General features: G+C 43.1%; 2 long non-coding RNA genes across 4 annotated transcripts in view; one reads left to right on the top strand and one right to left on the bottom strand.

Moving 5' to 3' along the window:
* LOC147029104 (uncharacterized) overlaps positions 1 to 10,786 on the top strand; it is a 22,080-nt gene extending 11,294 nt beyond the window's left edge. The window contains exons 3-4 of the long non-coding RNA XR_015056798.1: positions 9,997 to 10,058; positions 10,238 to 10,786. This is a non-coding gene — a long non-coding RNA (uncharacterized LOC147029104). The remainder of the gene's footprint in view (positions 1 to 9,996; positions 10,059 to 10,237) is intronic.
* The window catches only part of LOC147029103 (uncharacterized), a 26,915-nt gene continuing 10,557 nt past the window's right edge, over positions 529 to 16,886 (bottom strand). For 2 of the 3 annotated variants that reach the window (XR_015056799.1, XR_015056802.1), the window contains exons 2-3: positions 5,982 to 6,171; positions 530 to 3,961 (exon numbers count right to left, since the gene is read on the bottom strand). This is a non-coding gene — a long non-coding RNA (uncharacterized LOC147029103). Of the gene's footprint in view, positions 3,962 to 5,981; positions 7,970 to 8,818; positions 10,244 to 16,886 lie in introns of those variants that run through there. The other variant, XR_015056800.1, reaches the window with a different exon arrangement.

The following is a 16,886-nucleotide window of genomic DNA, read 5'->3' as shown; positions in this document are numbered from 1 at the left end:
CAAGTATACTCAGGACTCCTGTCACCCCTCCCTCTCCCCCTCGAGTTCATAACATGGTGGTCTTTTTGTTAGCAAATGAAGCCGGTGATGCCAGTCTTCTCTCTGAGCCAAGTCTGTTAAGGCTAGAAAAATTTGAATTTTCCCAAGTTGTTGGGGATAACTCCCATACTCTTCCTCGAAAGACACAACAATTGATATTTGATGCCTCCAAGAAATAATCGATGCTGGTGGACACGTAGCTTGCTTAACGCCTCGCTCGACTAGCAGGACACCTTTTTTTGTTGGAATGCTGACCTGCAAAACAGCAATCCAACATTTTCAAGTCAGGTTGATAATAATTGAACATGGATTCACACCTCAGAGGCAAATGTCCTTCTGCACCATTATGATTGACTCATTGATAGCAGATGTAAAACATTAGCCACACACACACTTGATGCTCATCCTAACGGTGGACACTCCCGAGGATGGCGGAGCTTGTTGATCAGACTTAAAGATCACTTTTAGCTGATTTAAATATTGGAAAGTTAGCAGCAAACACCATGGAGACGTTTAAAGGAAGATTTAATAACATGGTAGAACACAGAAATAAAAGCAAGGACATAATCCATAATTTATCGAACTCAACCACACCAACAGTGGAAGGTGGAATAGAAGGGGGGTAAATGAAGACCCAAGAGGTAAACATCCCAGGATAAGGAGCGAGGGAAGAAACCACTTGAAAGGGGAATAAAGCAACTTGGTGAATCGTAGGCTGACACAGCCAGTTCAATTACGTCCACTCGAAAAATCCATCATACTGATAAAAGCAATTGATTTACATAGAATGTGAGGGGGAGTGAGGGAGGAAAGGTGAGTCGGGGATGGGCAGTCTGAGCATGCGTGCACAGCCACGCAAGAGAGATGGTAGCTGTCGGCTGAGGTCATAGATCCAGCAGGTCAGCTTGGGCAGTGCTGCTGATTGATGACCAGGACACCCCAAACTTAACAAGATGGTACAAGCTCTGCCAGATGGACAGCTATTCAGACATGATGAGCTCAGGAGTATGAATTTCAGATCAATGGAGGGGAGAGGAGTCAAGGTGGTGGAGATGATGTAGAGAAGGATGTTAGAAGACTTGTGTGTTCAGGAGACCGGATGCAAAGGGGAGTAGGTTGGTAGGAGGGTACAAGATGTTGCATGCGGGAGGGGATGGAAGGAATAATATGGAATCATAGTATAGGAAGACATCAAGGATGTGGTCAGAGTAGGAAGATGAGAGGGATGGTGAGTTTTGGCATGGCTGATGATAAAGAAACAAGTGGTATGTGAAATAAAGAAACACGGGAAGGACTGGGGCAGAGAAGCAGGAGTTGAGGGATGCACTGAAGAGGATGATGGGAATGTTTGAGCTGGAGGTGATGCTGTGTATTGCGGGAGACTTCAACACACATGAAGGAGTAGTGGAGCCGGGTTTAAAAGAACGGTTTGGTAAATTTGGATTGGAATGAGTAATAGAGAGGATCGAGAGCTGTTGGAGCTGGTGGTGAGTAATGGTTTTGTCATAGTTCATTTTTTTTCAGAAGCCTGAAAGTCACAAGATTACTTATGGGAGAGGATACCATAGTACACAACTGGATGTGATTGAAGTTTGGAAGTAACAGTTATGGAAGATCAAGATATATTCGGCAATGGCGGGAGAGAATGTCACCACCTAGCACGTGCCTGCGGTGTTTGTTGTGCACAAGCAGAAGAAAGATAAGAGAGGGGTTGGAAGATCATAAAGAATGGGAAATGCTGGTGCAATGTCACTGTGGATACAAGGAGAGGGTGAAGGTCAAGTATGAGGAACTTGGTGAAGAAGAAGGAGTATAGAGAGCCGTTTAGGGGAATTGCAGACATTTTGTGTGGAAGAACATCAAGAAAGGGTGGCATTGTCAATGAAGTCATCGTCATCGTCATCGTTAATGGCAGAGAAAGGAAATTCTCAGAAAGGTCAGGTTAACCTGGAATGGTAGGTCGGAACAGTAACCTGGGATGGTAAGTCGGAGACAGAGGTTGTGAGGAGGATTCAGGTGGGTGCAAATGTATGGAGGGTGGAGGGATTGATGGCAGATATGACAATATCAAGGAAATTGAAAGTGAAAGTTCTGGTGTCTTATGTAATGCTGAACCACCTTAACAGAGACAACAAGAGAGGCTGCAGGTCTGCATGCACAACTGGGTCAAGAGGATTGTGGGAGTGAAGAGGGTGGGTAGAAGAAGGATGGATGGACTGAGGGAGGAGATTGGTATACAGATGAGCTTTAGGGGGAGATTGGTGTACAAATGAGCTTTAGGGGGACATTGGTGTGCATATGAGCTTTTGGGGTAGATTGGTGTACAGATGAGCTTTAGGGGTAGATTAGTGTACAGATGAGTTTTCGGGGGAGATTGGTGTGCAGATGAGCTTTAGGGGTAGATTGGTGTACAGATGAGCTTTCGGGGTAGATTGGTGTACAGATGAGCTTTTGGGGTAGGTTGGTGTACAGATGAGCTTTAGGGGGAGATTGGTGTACAGATGAGCTTTTGGAGGAGATTGGTATGCAGATGAGCTTTAGGGGGAGATTTGTGTACAGACGAGCTTTTGGAGGAGATTGGAGTACAGATGAGCTTTTGGGGGAGATTGGTATATAGATGAGTTTTAGGGGGAGATTGGTGTGCAGATGAGCTTTCGGGGGAGATTGGTGTACAGATGAGCTTTTAGAGGAGATTGGTGTACAGATGAGCTTTAGTGGGAGATTGGTATACAGATGAGCTTTTGGAGGAGATTGGAATACAGATGAGCTTTAGGGGGAGATTGGTATACAGATGAGCTTAAGTGGGAGATTGGTATACAGATGAGCTTTAGGGGGAGATTGGTGTACAGATGAGCTTTAGTGGGAGATTGGTATACAGATGAGCTTTAGTGGGAGATTGGTATATAGATGAGCTTTCGGGGGAGATTGGTATATAGATGAGCTTTCGGGGGAGATTGGTAAGAAGCGGGCTGAACACTTGGTATGAATGGAGGAAATGTAATGGCAAAGAAAGTGGATAGATTGAAGGTAGGTGGAAAAGAGGTAGGCCATGGTGGAGATTGGAATATCGTATGAGGAGGGATATCCATGAGATGGGGAGGGTTGGGGAGTAGAAACAGAGTTGGCTGAGGACAGAGGGAAGAGTAAGATTATTGTGTTCAAGGCAGGGTAGAAGCTTGATATAATTCGCCGTCACCCCTTACAAAGGGAAAAGAGGAAGCAGAAGTATGCACATTTCAATGTTGCTCCACCATTCTAATCCGTTTTGTGAAATCTTTTATAATTTCAAGTATTGAGTGCAAAAACAAAATTAAAATTATTACTCCAGCCTGAAATGTAAACTCAAAAGGGAAGTCATTTGAGTGAATGCCCTGAAAACACAACACCTCTAATTTTGGTAATCTCAGTTGGCATTGCCAGGAAGGAAGAAAACAAATGGACACCTTCTGGTTGAATAAGTGATATATATTTTTTTTTCATCCAGTATTTGCATTTTCAATTGACTGCTAAGGTCAGACGACTAAAAGCTTCCAAAAGTTGATTAGAATCATCACAGATACCGAGTCTACAGGCCTCACACAAATCTGCACGGTGTGGTGCACTCATATGGGCAACACGACCAAGGTCATCGAAACATCTAACACACCGTGGAGCATCATAATATATTTTCTGAATGCGCTCAATCAGACGTTTCATCACAACATTCTTCTCATCCTCATACCAAATTGGTTCGACCATAATATCGTTGAGACGACGACGATGACGACGAGAACATCTCTTACATGCTTGTTTCAAGCTCCGCACGCGTATTACTCCACGTTTGGAACAATCATCCTTACTCGGCTTCCCCTGCAAGCGGAAGTGAAAGATAGCCTTTCCTTCAATTGAAGTCCACTTGTTTTGACATGTTTGGCAGAAGAATCTGGATAAAGAGTGAAGACAATGATAATTATTGCTGTGTGTACATCCAACATGCCAACTCCACTATCAGGGCATTGGGAGCTATGCAGTCCCTCCACCTCCCCCTCCACCCGCATCATCTTTGTAAAGCCCCCAAATTACTCCCCACCCCTACCTTTGTCTCCCCCAATTTTATGCAAAATTGTTACATGAGCCCCACTCCCCCCTCCAGTTTTTCTTGAAAAGTAAACAATCCATATCACCAGCCATTTCATTTACAGAATCGTTTGTCACATTTTGTTGCGTTGCAGCCTGAACTTAAAATGGATTGCATTATATTTTTTTGGTGCCGATCCACACAAAATACCCCGATCATGATAAAGTACAAACATTTTTTATAAATTTTTATGAATCAAATGAAAAGCTGAAATGTCTTGAGTCATTAAGTATTCAGTTCCTTTGCTATGACACTCTACATTGAGCTCAGGTGCTTCCAATTTCCTTTGATCATCCGTGAGATGTCTCTCCAACTTGATTGGAGTCCACCTGCGGTCAGTTCAATTGATTTGACATGATTTAGAAAGAAACTCACCTTTCCATGTCAGGCCCCACAGTTGACAGTGCATGTCAAAGCAGAAACTCTCCAATGATGTCCAAGGAACTGTCCGTAGAACTCTGATATAGAATTGTGAGGAGGTATAGATCTGGGGATGAGTATTAAACAATTTCTGGAGTGTTAAAAGTTCCCAAGAGCACAGTGAGCTCCATCATTAAGAAATAGAAAAAATATGGAACGACCCAGACTCTTCCAAGAGCTGGCCGTCCGACCAAACTGAACAACCGGGTAAGAATGACCTTGGTCAGGAAGATGATCAAGAACCCAATAACCACTCTGCAAAGTTCCTTGGCGAAGATGGGAGAACCTGCCGGAAGGACAAAAATCTCTGCAGCACTTCACAAATATCAGCTTTATGGGTTCTGGCCAGACTGAAGCCACTCCTGAGAAAAAAGCATATGACAGCACGCCTCGGGTTTGCGTTTGCAAAAACGCACGTGTGAAGGACTCTGAGAGCATGAAGCAAAGCACTCTGTGATCTGATGACTAAAATTAAACTCTTTGGCCTGAATGCAAAGTGCTTCGTCTGGTGGAAACCGAGCACAGCTCATCACCCATCTCATACCATCCCTACTGTGAAGCATGGTGGTGGCAGCATCATGCTATGGGGATAATTTTCAGCAGCAGGAACTGCGATACTTGGAAGGATAGATGGAACAATGAATGGAGCCAAATACAGGAAAATCATTGAGGAGAACCTGCTTCAGAGTGCAAAAGACCTTGGCCTGTGGCAGAGATTTACGTTCCAACAGGACAATGACCCCAAGAATACAGCCAAAGCAACACTGGAATGGCTTCAGAAAAATAACGTGAAAGTCCTTCAGTGGCCCAGCCAAAGCCCAGACTTGAATCCCATTGAGATTCTGTGAAAAGACTTGAACATTGCTGTTCACCGACGCTGCCCACACGACTTGACAGATCTTCAGCAAATGTGCAAGAAAGAACGGGAGAAAATCCCCAAATCCAGATGAACAAAGCTGATACAGACATGTCCAAGAAGACTTGAAGCCGTAATCACTGCCAAAGGCGCTTCTTCAAAGTATCGACTCAGGGGGTTGAACACTTAATGGTGCATGGTATTTCAGATTTTCACTCTTAATTAATTTGTAAAAATTTCGCAAAACATGTTTTCGCTTGGTTATTATTGGGTATTTTGTGTCGATCGGTGTCAAATTTTTTTTTAATATTATCCATTTTAAATTCAGGCTGCAACACAAGAATATGAGACAAAAGTCGAGAGGTGTGAATACTTTCTGAAGGCAGTATATATGTTTAGTCCGTTTGATTGTTTTTGTATTATATAAATAGTCCATTGGTAAAATAGATTTTGTTCCCAATTCGGGGTGTTCATTTTATTCTGTCAGGGCACTGTGTATTACGTGAGAGAACCAAACAATTCGGGAAAATGACAAATGTAAACATTTACTTGAATTTGCATCGGGTGATGAACTGGCGCCATCCATCAGGTAATCTTTGTCCGGTGTTGGCTCGAATTGGAACGAGGGTTTGATCGATGATTGCACTCCAGGGATGGGGAAGGTTTGTAATAGGACTGGTAAAAGGTATTTCCAGTTCGCTCATGGTCTTTTTTTCCACCAGTAAAATCTGGGGCTTGCCTGGAAGAGAAAAGATTGTTCAGGATTTCCCATGACAAATCATAATAAAATCGCCAATTTGGTTCCTGTCGACTGTGTTTTTTTGATCGTGATACGTTCGCTCGTTATTTATCCAATCTCACCCAAACTTGACAGGGGGGGGGGCTCAGGGTCACACGGTGAAAGTTGTGGCGACTTCATTTGCCCCCCTCCGCCCAAGATTTTTCCACCTTGGGGAAAATCCGTGTTAAGGTGTATATTCAGGTTAAGATAACAAATCGTACTATTTTCTCAAGGCCCTTCCAACAACAAAAGTAATGACAACATGAATGATAATTAATGGGAAATATTAATACAAAACAATATTAACACTCATAATATCCCCTCCTCAAAGGGGGGTTTTCCTTCTTGGATACATGCCCTGTTGACGGGTATTTAAATGGCTTAATTGTTGCATTTTGTGGGGCACCCCCACCAGAAGTAAATATATTATAAACCACAAACACTCACGATTATCCTTTGAAACAGTCGCTACTGCTGTTTAACTCTGAAATGAAATGGAGGATACCTGACGTTGTTGAGGCATCATCTGCTTATCCCATACCCATTTGACAAACGGACCTGAGCTTAGATGTACTGCAATCTATATACGCCAAAGAGGATAATAACATGACTCTTCCTGCCACTCCTGTGGAGTGAGTGTACTCGTATTACAAATGAAAGACTGAGAAAAAAATTTTCAAGAAAAGATAGATAGTTAAATCCATCACCTTGAAATCACAAATATACATTACATTTCTTTATGTTGTGTGCCAGTTATGTATGCCACGATGGATGTGGCATTGAGGGTCACAGTTCTGGTGGAGGTGAGCATCGTGGAGGTGGGCGCATTGGCTTGGGGCTGCAGGACAGCCCCCCCTGTCAAGGGAGTAGGTCTCACAACAGGGACTTGGAGAGATGGGTCGCTCAGGTGTCAGGTCAGCTGGGCGTGGTGGTTATCAGGCCGCTGCCAGTGGTGGAGCCATCGAGTTAAAACCCGAGGAAGAAAAGGACGAGACTGATCAGATGTCACTCAATAAGGGCAAGGCTGGGGACAAATGCACGGATGCTTATAATCAGTGTATTGGATGTTTTATGTGGGCAATGTTTGTGTTGGTGGAGACTGTGAGGGTCTTTCCAGTTACAATGCTTGAAGTTGGCTCATTTGAATGTTGGTGGACAATATGAGGAAATGTTTATCATCTTTACTAGATTTGTCAGAGGGTGGGGGGATCGATTGCACATTGTCAATTGTGCTTGTTGGGTGGGTCTCTGATAGGTGCACCTGTTGATGGGGGTGTGAGCAGCAAGGAGGTTACAGGTGGAATGAATGATGGGGTTGTCACGGGTTATGGGAGCAACGAGTGTACTACGAGCACTGGAAGTGCAGAAGGGGCAGGTGACAGCCTGGGGGTGATGGGTACGTGTGAGAGTGTCAGGGTTTCAGTCCCTTGAGATGCTTGCTGAGCAAATAAAGAGTCTCAATCAGGGTTTGTCACCATTTATCCAAGGTATGGATGACCAGACGACAACAACAGAAACAATTACCAAGCCCGCTCTAAAACAAAGTGACTTCCGCCAAAGTGTGATGCCAGCCTCAGAAGTCGCATGTTACAACTCTCCAAGAGTATGGGTGAAGGTGGGTGCAGCGGGATATAAGCTTGCTATAGGTGCTATACTTGGGGAAGGAGCAGGTTCAAATGGGTGCTGGTGTTGTGGTTGCAGTAGGTGCTTGTGGTATTGGGAGATGACAGACTGATAGATGGTGCTGTTCAATTACCTTTTTTTTTTTTTTTTTTTGTATACCTTGGTCGAGGCTCGTATGAGAGCTAACACACAACTCACAGCAAGGAGGCATGAGACAAGAGGGGCGGGAGTGGAAGGGACAAAACATTGGGGAACAGACACAGGTGAACTGTGGAAGGGAGAGGGATGGGGATGGGACGGGGAACATGGCGAGGGGAAGATGGACATTAACGGGACTTTCAGGAAGGAAAGCAGGAGAATTGAAGGAAGTGGGCTTGGGTGGATTATCGGGGTAGAAAAGATCGAGGATTTGGATGGGGAAGATAAGAGGTGGTGGTGAACAGCTGTTTTGAAAGCCTGGAGGGAAGAATGGGAAAGAATAGAGTGAGGAAGTTTATTCCAAAGGCGGGAAAAAAGAGGAATGAAAGAGTGAAGATGAGCAGTGATTCGTGATTTTGGTAGTTTTACCAGAAGGGGGTTGTTGGCGGACCTTGAGCGCCCTGTGGAAATGTGGTTGGGACAAATCACAGAGAGAGCAGGGGGGGCAAGGCTGGAGAGGAGTCGGTAGAAGACAGAAAGACCACCGACCAACCTGCGGTGATTGAGTGAGAGGCCCAAAGACTCAGCTTCAATTGCGGGAGATGCCAATGATCTTAAAAGCCCTGGTTTCGACAGCGTGAAGTCGAGAAAGGTGGGAGGCAGGAGCACCAGCCCAGAGGGGAGAGCAGTACTCCATCAGGCTACGGACAAAAGCTTTGTAAGTGGTCAGGAGCTCAAGAGGGCCAAGGAAGGACTTTGCACGACGGAGGATTCCCAGTCGGCGACTGGCTTTTGAGGCAAGGTTGGAAATGTGACTTTCCCAGGAAAGGTCATACCTGAGTACCTGAGTACGAATGAATGCATCATTAACTGGAAGTAATCTCTGTGTGGTGGAGAAGATTCGCCATTATCCTCTAAACCAGAAGGGCCTGCAGTTGCCCGTTACTGTACGAGCACAACATTGCAGTGTTAGGAGTGATGTGGGTGCAAGGACTGATATGAGTGCTGAGAGTGTGCAGATCTTTTGTGTGTGATTGTGGGACTCGATGGGACGGTGGGAGGATAGGGGAGGGTGACCAGGAAAATCTTTTTTGGTGGGGATAAGGGCATTGAACATTTGGACTCTCCATTTTATCACAAGGATACGGAAAATAGACGTCACAAGCCCAGTTCCTGCAGTGAGCACATCAAGACCACGTCAAGCTGTGCCATTCTTTGGGAGGTTCAACAGCTCAGTGCATCATTCTTCCCCTTTCCTTTTTTCTCTCTCTGTCTTTTGGTGTCTTTCCATCATCCTGCATGTGTCTGCATGATTCACATGTAGATTTAAGTTTGGCGAGCCCGCTTGTGTTTTAGCCGTACGCGGGTGTCTTCCCCGCTGCCGTTGTTCCTTCCCAATTCTTACGTGTGAAGCATTAAACTTATTTGTTGTATAATTGGTGCTTTCTTTTGGTTCCCCAGTCAATCCTCCCACATGTTTAAATCGAAAAGCATGCTCTTTGGGTGCTTTCGATGAGGACTGGCAAAGCCAAATTGTACCAAATTATTCAGTCATTTGAACATTGATTGGTTGTTGTTGGTGTTTTAGTTTTGGGATATCTAATCAATCTACATAAAGCCTCCCCTTCAACTCAGTTGGCTTGCAGAGTTTATCTCTTGAAGAATAAGGATAGCAAATACCGAATCTGTTCCATTGTATTCCAAATCATTTTACCCACTTCGGGGATGGTCCATAATGGAGGTGCCGACTGCACAACCGATCTTCCCCCTGACCCTGTCAATCCATGTCACTCCATGTCAATGTGGAAGGGTATGCAAGCCTATACGAATTTGGAAAACCACATCCATTATGTGTCGCAGCACCACTCTGGTGCCCTTCCAAGGAAAGGTGATTTTTGGGTACACATTTTTGGGGGGGTTCTTTTGGGTGAATTCTTGGTGAAACTCTCAAAATCCAGGCTCACTGCTCACTTCCACTCATTTGTTTCTCTTTTCTCTCATCTGTGAAACCAACCTCCCCAGTCAGTTCAGTCCCAGTTTTCCATTCTGGGTTGCAAAACTGCTGTTCATCATCACTCCATCAGGTATCCATGCTCATGATTATTTTCTACCACAAATGACCCCATTCCTAAGAACTCCCTTTTTCCAGGTTATTGTCATTTTCACCTTTTCCCTCACCTCTTTTTATTTGTTAGTTGTGGGTTGGTTTGTTCCTTTTCCTGTTTCATCCCCCAACTTTCTCTTCTTGCTGTGTTTCATTCAGCTTGTGTGCAGCTTGTTCACCCCATGGGTCCTTGTCCGCCTCCCCTTGGTCTCACTCTCACCTCTACTCTGCTGTTGGTGTTTCCACCTTTCCATTCTGCTCTCACTCTTCCACGAGGCTTGATAAAATAAAATAAATAAATAAAACACCTTTCTTCCACTTGGACTGACTGAGATACAACATCTGTCCGTGTGCCCCAAGTACTGCATGTACAGGACCTGTATTATATTCTTTCCAACACACGTAATCATCAATCTTTGAAATAACTCTGCCCAGATTATTTAAGCACAGCAAGAGAACACCAAAGATGTGTGGACAGCATAAGGAGATGGGCTTGAGGAATCTCCTTTTCTTTCAAATTATTGATGACAATATGAAGGTTGCACATGTCAACTGAATACCTGCTGTGTAGGGAGGTTGAGAGGGAAGGGAGGGACAACGTTTAGCGAACAATAATCTTTCCAGTATAATGTTTTGAAATGATCGGTGTTAGGCAATGACACCCCAAAATGACACATTAGCATGGATCTGTGATCAGCTGAACCACAACGAGACAGAAAGGCCAATTGCATTCCTCTGGATTTTGTTGCAGCGACTCTTACTCACATCTTGTGTGAGTCAGTATCTCTTCCCCCACAATAAAATTTCACCATATAGCTGTTTCTTGTGCTTGGCCTTTGATGGAATTTTAAGAATTCCAATTGTATCCAAAGAGCTTTTGCCAACAGTGGATGTTTAAATCATGGCAATATTACCGGCATTTTTTTTTCCCTCGGACTGGGTGCAGTGATGTGCACGAAGAGATTAAAGGCCCAGGATAACCAAATGGATAACAACACAAATGAACCTGAATAATTAATCCAACTAGAGAGTTCATGGACATTGGTGGGGTTAACGAGAAGCAAATTTTATTGGTCGTGATGACATAGAATGTCGTAATATTTTGTCTAAGTACTGCGAACCGGAAGGTTTTTGAAAGTGTCAATTGGGCGATTTGTGTTCTGCAGTGTTCAAGTATATAATTCACTTTAAATAAAATGATGATTTTAAAGGTTGAAGAAAAATAAAATTCCAGAAGTTTAACACCATTTGTGCAGCATCTTTTACACCACCTTATTTAACACATACATTAGTTATTCGTGATGGTTGTTTGTGTCCTTTATGACATCCTTAAAAACAGTAAGCGTCCTGTTTGGAATGATTTTCAATTTTGTTTTACTGCCAGACAGGCAGACAGATCGATAAAGTATCACTTCTCTCTGCACATGTACGATCAGGACAAATTCAGAGCCAAAGTACGGTTAAGCTACAGGTGTGTGTTGCAAATATAACATTCCATTGATATTACATTGTTGCTCACTTATAAACTGACATTTGTAGACAAACAGACAGACAGAGACAGAAGTGAACCAATTGCTCAACCCTGCTTTTTGCTTCCCGTGCATGGGGTTAAAACACAGCAGCACTTACAGGTTTCAATCCTCAGTCATCTCTGTGTTCTGCCCTGGAAATTCCCCGCTTAAGCAATTTTTGATGTATTATTATTTTTCAATCCAATTGTACATTCTCCAAGTAAATGATAAAATATATCCAAAACCCCATAACTTTAACCAGTATTATAATTATTCATTATCAAAGAACAACATTAAAAAAAATAGAAAAGCATTACATTTTGGCTTTAAGGGAACTGCTTCCATGATACAAGGGAGTAATTAAAGACTGTGTAAGTAGATGTTGTAATTCATCTTCTCAAGTTGTTCTCATCTGTATACATTTCACTGACAATACGAGGAACAAGAGACGAGGCCGCAGAGGAGCGTGTACGCGATATCGGCGTTCTTTATTCCATAATCGTTCCAACCAAACACCACTCGGCAGATGGCGATCAAGTGTTATCTATTAACAGTGCTGTATACAGTATGGAGAGAGAGTTGTGACAATGAAGATTTGGAAGCCATTTTTTGTCCATGTGTGTGGCACAGTGTAGGTGATAGTATTTCTATTCTGACCCAAAAATGAGAATGTGTTCATCCTTTTCCAACTTTACTAGTGGATGAGTAACAACTTGGGCCTATTTATTGTCTGAATCAAAATAACAAATCTTTTAATGTACTTTTTTGTTGTAAATTTTATTTTTCTCTCTTCCTATTTTTCAAAAACACTTTCAAGTACAGAAAAATTAAATGATGAAATAAAATACATGTCTTCAATTAAAATACTTCAATAAAATTGAAGTAAATTAACATGTCAAAATCATTTAGCGCTACGGGGAGAGGATTTGTACTGGATATGAAAACAGAACAGACTGGAGTCTCTAAAATAAACTTTTTTTTCCTCTTATTTTAATCAACTAAACATCCCAAATGAGGTCAATCTTGCATGATCTGTCTTTCACATATGAGTGAAAAATGTTTAAGAGCTGTACTCATGACAGGAATCATTATATATTTCACAAAGCGTTGGGTGAAGTGAAACTTTGCTTGTCACACATCATTGGAAATTTGTGACCGTGATTATAAATGGAAATTCAAACATGTTGGTATTTTTTGTTGTCCGCTTACTTGTACAGCAATACTATGGAACAATAATATACAATACCTAACAACAATACCATTTGTATTCTTTTGCCCACAAGTTATTGCTACATTTCATGTGCACTATTTTATTATTTAATCCATTTTTCGATCTTATCAATGGCACTGACATTGAAAATCCAAATAAGCAAATAAAATTTTAGTTTCTATTATGATAATTATGCAATCTACAAGATATTTGAGGTAGACCGAGCCAACATTTAGTAGCCTATCCATCAACCTCGATGATCACACACACTGTGAGTAGGCCTAGTGTTGAAGCTAAGCCAAGCCGACTTAACACGCATTGTTTCAAAAGTAGTAATTGATACTGGAAGTTTTTAACCAATCAAAAAATAATCTGATAAACTGGAAATAAACATTCGCATAAACTGAATGTATACAATAATTGATTAAATTGACCTCACACAACCGTGAAAATGACGATGATGAGATTATCTTTCTTGCGGTATTTGTGGATATGGATGATGACATACGGATGCTTCCGAGTTTGGAGGTGTTGTGTTAGTATAATTGATGTACATGACGTCGGCATCGTGTCATGGATTCAGTGTGCTTCTCTGATTGAATTTAATATTCCTGGCTGCAACCTCCTTACTGGTGATCAGTAGGGCAGAGACAATATGCTCACGTGGCAGGTGACACTTGTTGCTGGCAAGTCATGCAGCAAGCGCTGTGGTTGGAACTCGATCTGTGCCCTGGCTGCCTCAACAGGTTAGTTTCGGGGGTTCGAGTTGGAGAATATGTATATATATATATATATATATATATATATATATATATATATATATATATATATATATATATATATATATGTGTGTATATATATATTGTTACGGTGCCGGGCGTTGGCCACGAACCGACCACTCTGAATGGAGCCGCAAGTCGAGTCGGCCCAACCGATCACCCGAAATATAGATCGCCGCCCGGATAAGTCCGAGTTGACGGGTCCTTGTACAAGAACCTAAATACGCCAATGGGCAGATCACGTGGGGTAGGGTCGATTGCCAATCTTCAATGTACCTAAATACCCATGTGATCCAACTACTGGGGTATTCCACCCTCGACAGAACTCGTACGGAACAAACCGCCAAGGCGAGCCTGTCCCGTGCGCGATTCCGAGCGGCTTAATCGCCGAAAACCGTCGGTCCAAATGTCCCACTTTTACGGCAAACCAATGGCTTTCTAACTCCCAACACACGAAATGCTCAGTCAATGAAAGAATCGACGCGACGAGCTGAAAACATTTAACAATTGGGGTGTTTATTAATAATAATGGGGAACTAGGGAAGCACGTAAGAGCAGAACTATTCCAACTATACGAAATGCAATGCAAAGATTTACAGCACACAAAGCACTTAACAATTTCCTACTTATTAGACGGGCCCACGGACACACGTACCTATGCACACACCCAAGAAATGGTGGCTGAGGCCTTTAATAATGGGCTCCAGCTCAGAGGACAGGTGAGCTGAAACCCAGAACCTATCTCGAACCTCTCCACCTCATGTGGTCTTCAAGTTGTTCGGACCGGGCTCCAGCGAGAGCGAGCTGGACCCAATCGCCGTGAGCCGCGATCTTTCCCGAGCTCCCGCGAATCCTCCCGCGCTTCTCAACACGTGCTGGTGAGACGAGGTGCCGATCCTTCCCGTCAATGCGTCGCTTCCCCGAGGAACCACCTCCAAGAAGAGGTCGATGAGTCGCACCAAGCCGGGAACCAAAATGGAGAACAAAGAGCTCCACAAACCAAGAAGAAGAAGAAGCCACCACTCACAGCTCGAGCCGAGCGACCAGCTCAACTCTCTTCCAAACAAGGCAGCTCTCCAAAAAGCTTTCAAAAGCCTCCAACCCTAACCAGAGTCAAGCAGGACCCGAAGGTCTGCTGAACTCCCACTTCTGTAGAAGCAAAAAGCTTCTGAAGGCCTCAACCCTAACCCAAGCCAAACAGGACCCGAAGGTTTGCTGAACGACTCCCCTCAACTCCGAACACGAACAAAGAAAGGATCTCCTCTTATCCTTCTCCACCCTCTTCCCCCGCGCCCGGCATGACTCATGCCCTCGTGATCCATCCCCCGCTCAATCTTGGGTGGGAGGGAGTTGTTGACGTCATGAATCAAGAGACTTAAAATTAAAGTTAAAAATCAAGTTAAAAATCAAGGCCCTTCTTCCTCTTTGCAGAAGAGGGGGAGGGACGTCTCCATTGTGTTGGGATCGCTCTTTAACTATTAAATTGATCCGCAGCGCATCTAATCGATTTCTGAACATGTAAACAATGGAAGGTGAGCTATCTAGGGAACAAGCACTTATCGACATAGCTGACTAAAGGAACCTGTATGTTGTGTGCAATCGAATTCCAAATTCCTAACAATATATACTGAGCATTTCAGTCCCACAAAATTTTAAAAGAAAAACTGCAGGTTATGTGGAGGGAAAACCCGAAGGCGTGGGTCACGAGACAGTTCTTCGTTGATTGGGTAAACCTGGTCTTTGGTCCTTCCGTTAAAAAGTACCTCCTTGAAAATAACTTACTCCTGCAAGCCCTTCTCGTCCTTGACAATGCTCCTGCTCACCCACCGAACCTCGAAGACGACATCCTCGAAGAGTTCTCTTTTTTTTTTTAATGTTCTCTACCTTCCACCGAACACCACCCCTCTCCTCCAGCCCATGGACCAACAGGTGATTGATAATTTCATGAAGCTCTTCACGGAGCACGTTTTCCGCCGCTGCTTTGATGTAACGGAGAACACAAACCTCACCCTTCTAGAGTTCTGGAAGGAGCATTATAACATCGTGATATGCCTCAGATTTATCGATAGGGCTTGGCAGGATGTTACAAGGAGGACCTTGAACTCTGCATGGAAGAAGCTGTGGCCTGAGGCTGTCCGAAAGGGACTTCGAAGGCTTCGAACCTGAAGCGGAAGTGATAGAGAAGATTGTGAGCCTCGGAAAGTCCATGGGCCTGGAGGTGGATGAAGGAGATGTAAACGAGCTCGTCGAGGAGCACTCCGAGGAACTGTCTACTGAGCAGTTAAAGGAGATGCAGCATACAGAGGTTTTGGAGGAAATTGGGGGTAGTGCGGTGGAGATAGAGGAGGAGGATGTTATCTCTACCAAGGAGATACAGGAGATGTTGGGAATGTGGGAGAAAATTTCAGAATTTATAGAAAAGAAGCATCCAGAAAAGTGACAACTGGTCATGCGCTGGCGTTGTGTAATGATACTTGCCTAACGCATTTCAGAAAAATTCTGAAGGGAAGGAAGAAACAAACCACCATGGATAGGTTTTTATTGAAACACCCTGCAGATCAGAGTCAAAAAAGCGTGTCGAAAAAGCAAAAAATCAATGAAAAAGAATGCAAACGTCACTGATGAAGTTGAAAACATCACCGATGAAGATTAAGTGTAAGTGAAAAATAATAATGTAGCATTTAAGTTTAGCGATAAGTGAAGTGAAAAAACAAATGAAAAAAAATTGTAGCAATTAAGTGTAACGGCAAAGGGAATAAAAAAAATAAAATGTAAAAAAAATTGTATTAATTATTTATAAATACATTTATCATTTTTAAAACTACGTAACAAAGAAATTAGGGTGTTTTTTTGGGGGGGGGCTGGAACTGATTAATGGTATTTTAATTAATTTCAATTGGGAAAATTGTTTTGATATACGAGCAAACCGAGTTACGAGCTCGGTCACAGAACGAATTAAACTCGTATGTCAAGGTATTACTGTATGTATATATTGATATATCTATCTATCTATTTACGGTTTTGGAAAACTTACCTTATGGGAAGAGACCATACATGTACACGTAGATGTCTTTATGTTATATGGCTGGACCTGGCAAATGCATATGGCTCAGTGCAGCATCACCTGATTGCCAAAGCAATGGATTTTTTTTCTGGGTCCCCAACAAGGTGAGTTCGGTGATTGTCCAATATTACAATGGTTTTTTTAAATTCATTTTTCTACACCGAAGTATACAACCAAGTGGCAGGAACTTGAAGTAGGTATACCAATGGGGTGTGTGATTTCACCGTTGTTGTTTGTTATGGCT

The sequence above is a fragment of the Eptatretus burgeri genome, chromosome 4 (genome assembly GCF_056783735.1).
Source record: "Eptatretus burgeri isolate ZD-2024b chromosome 4, Ebu_testis_v1, whole genome shotgun sequence".
Lineage (NCBI taxonomy): Eukaryota > Metazoa > Chordata > Myxini > Myxiniformes > Myxinidae > Eptatretus > Eptatretus burgeri.
The sequence above is the reverse complement of the archived record's forward strand: the minus strand, read 5'-3'. Positions and strand labels throughout refer to the sequence as shown.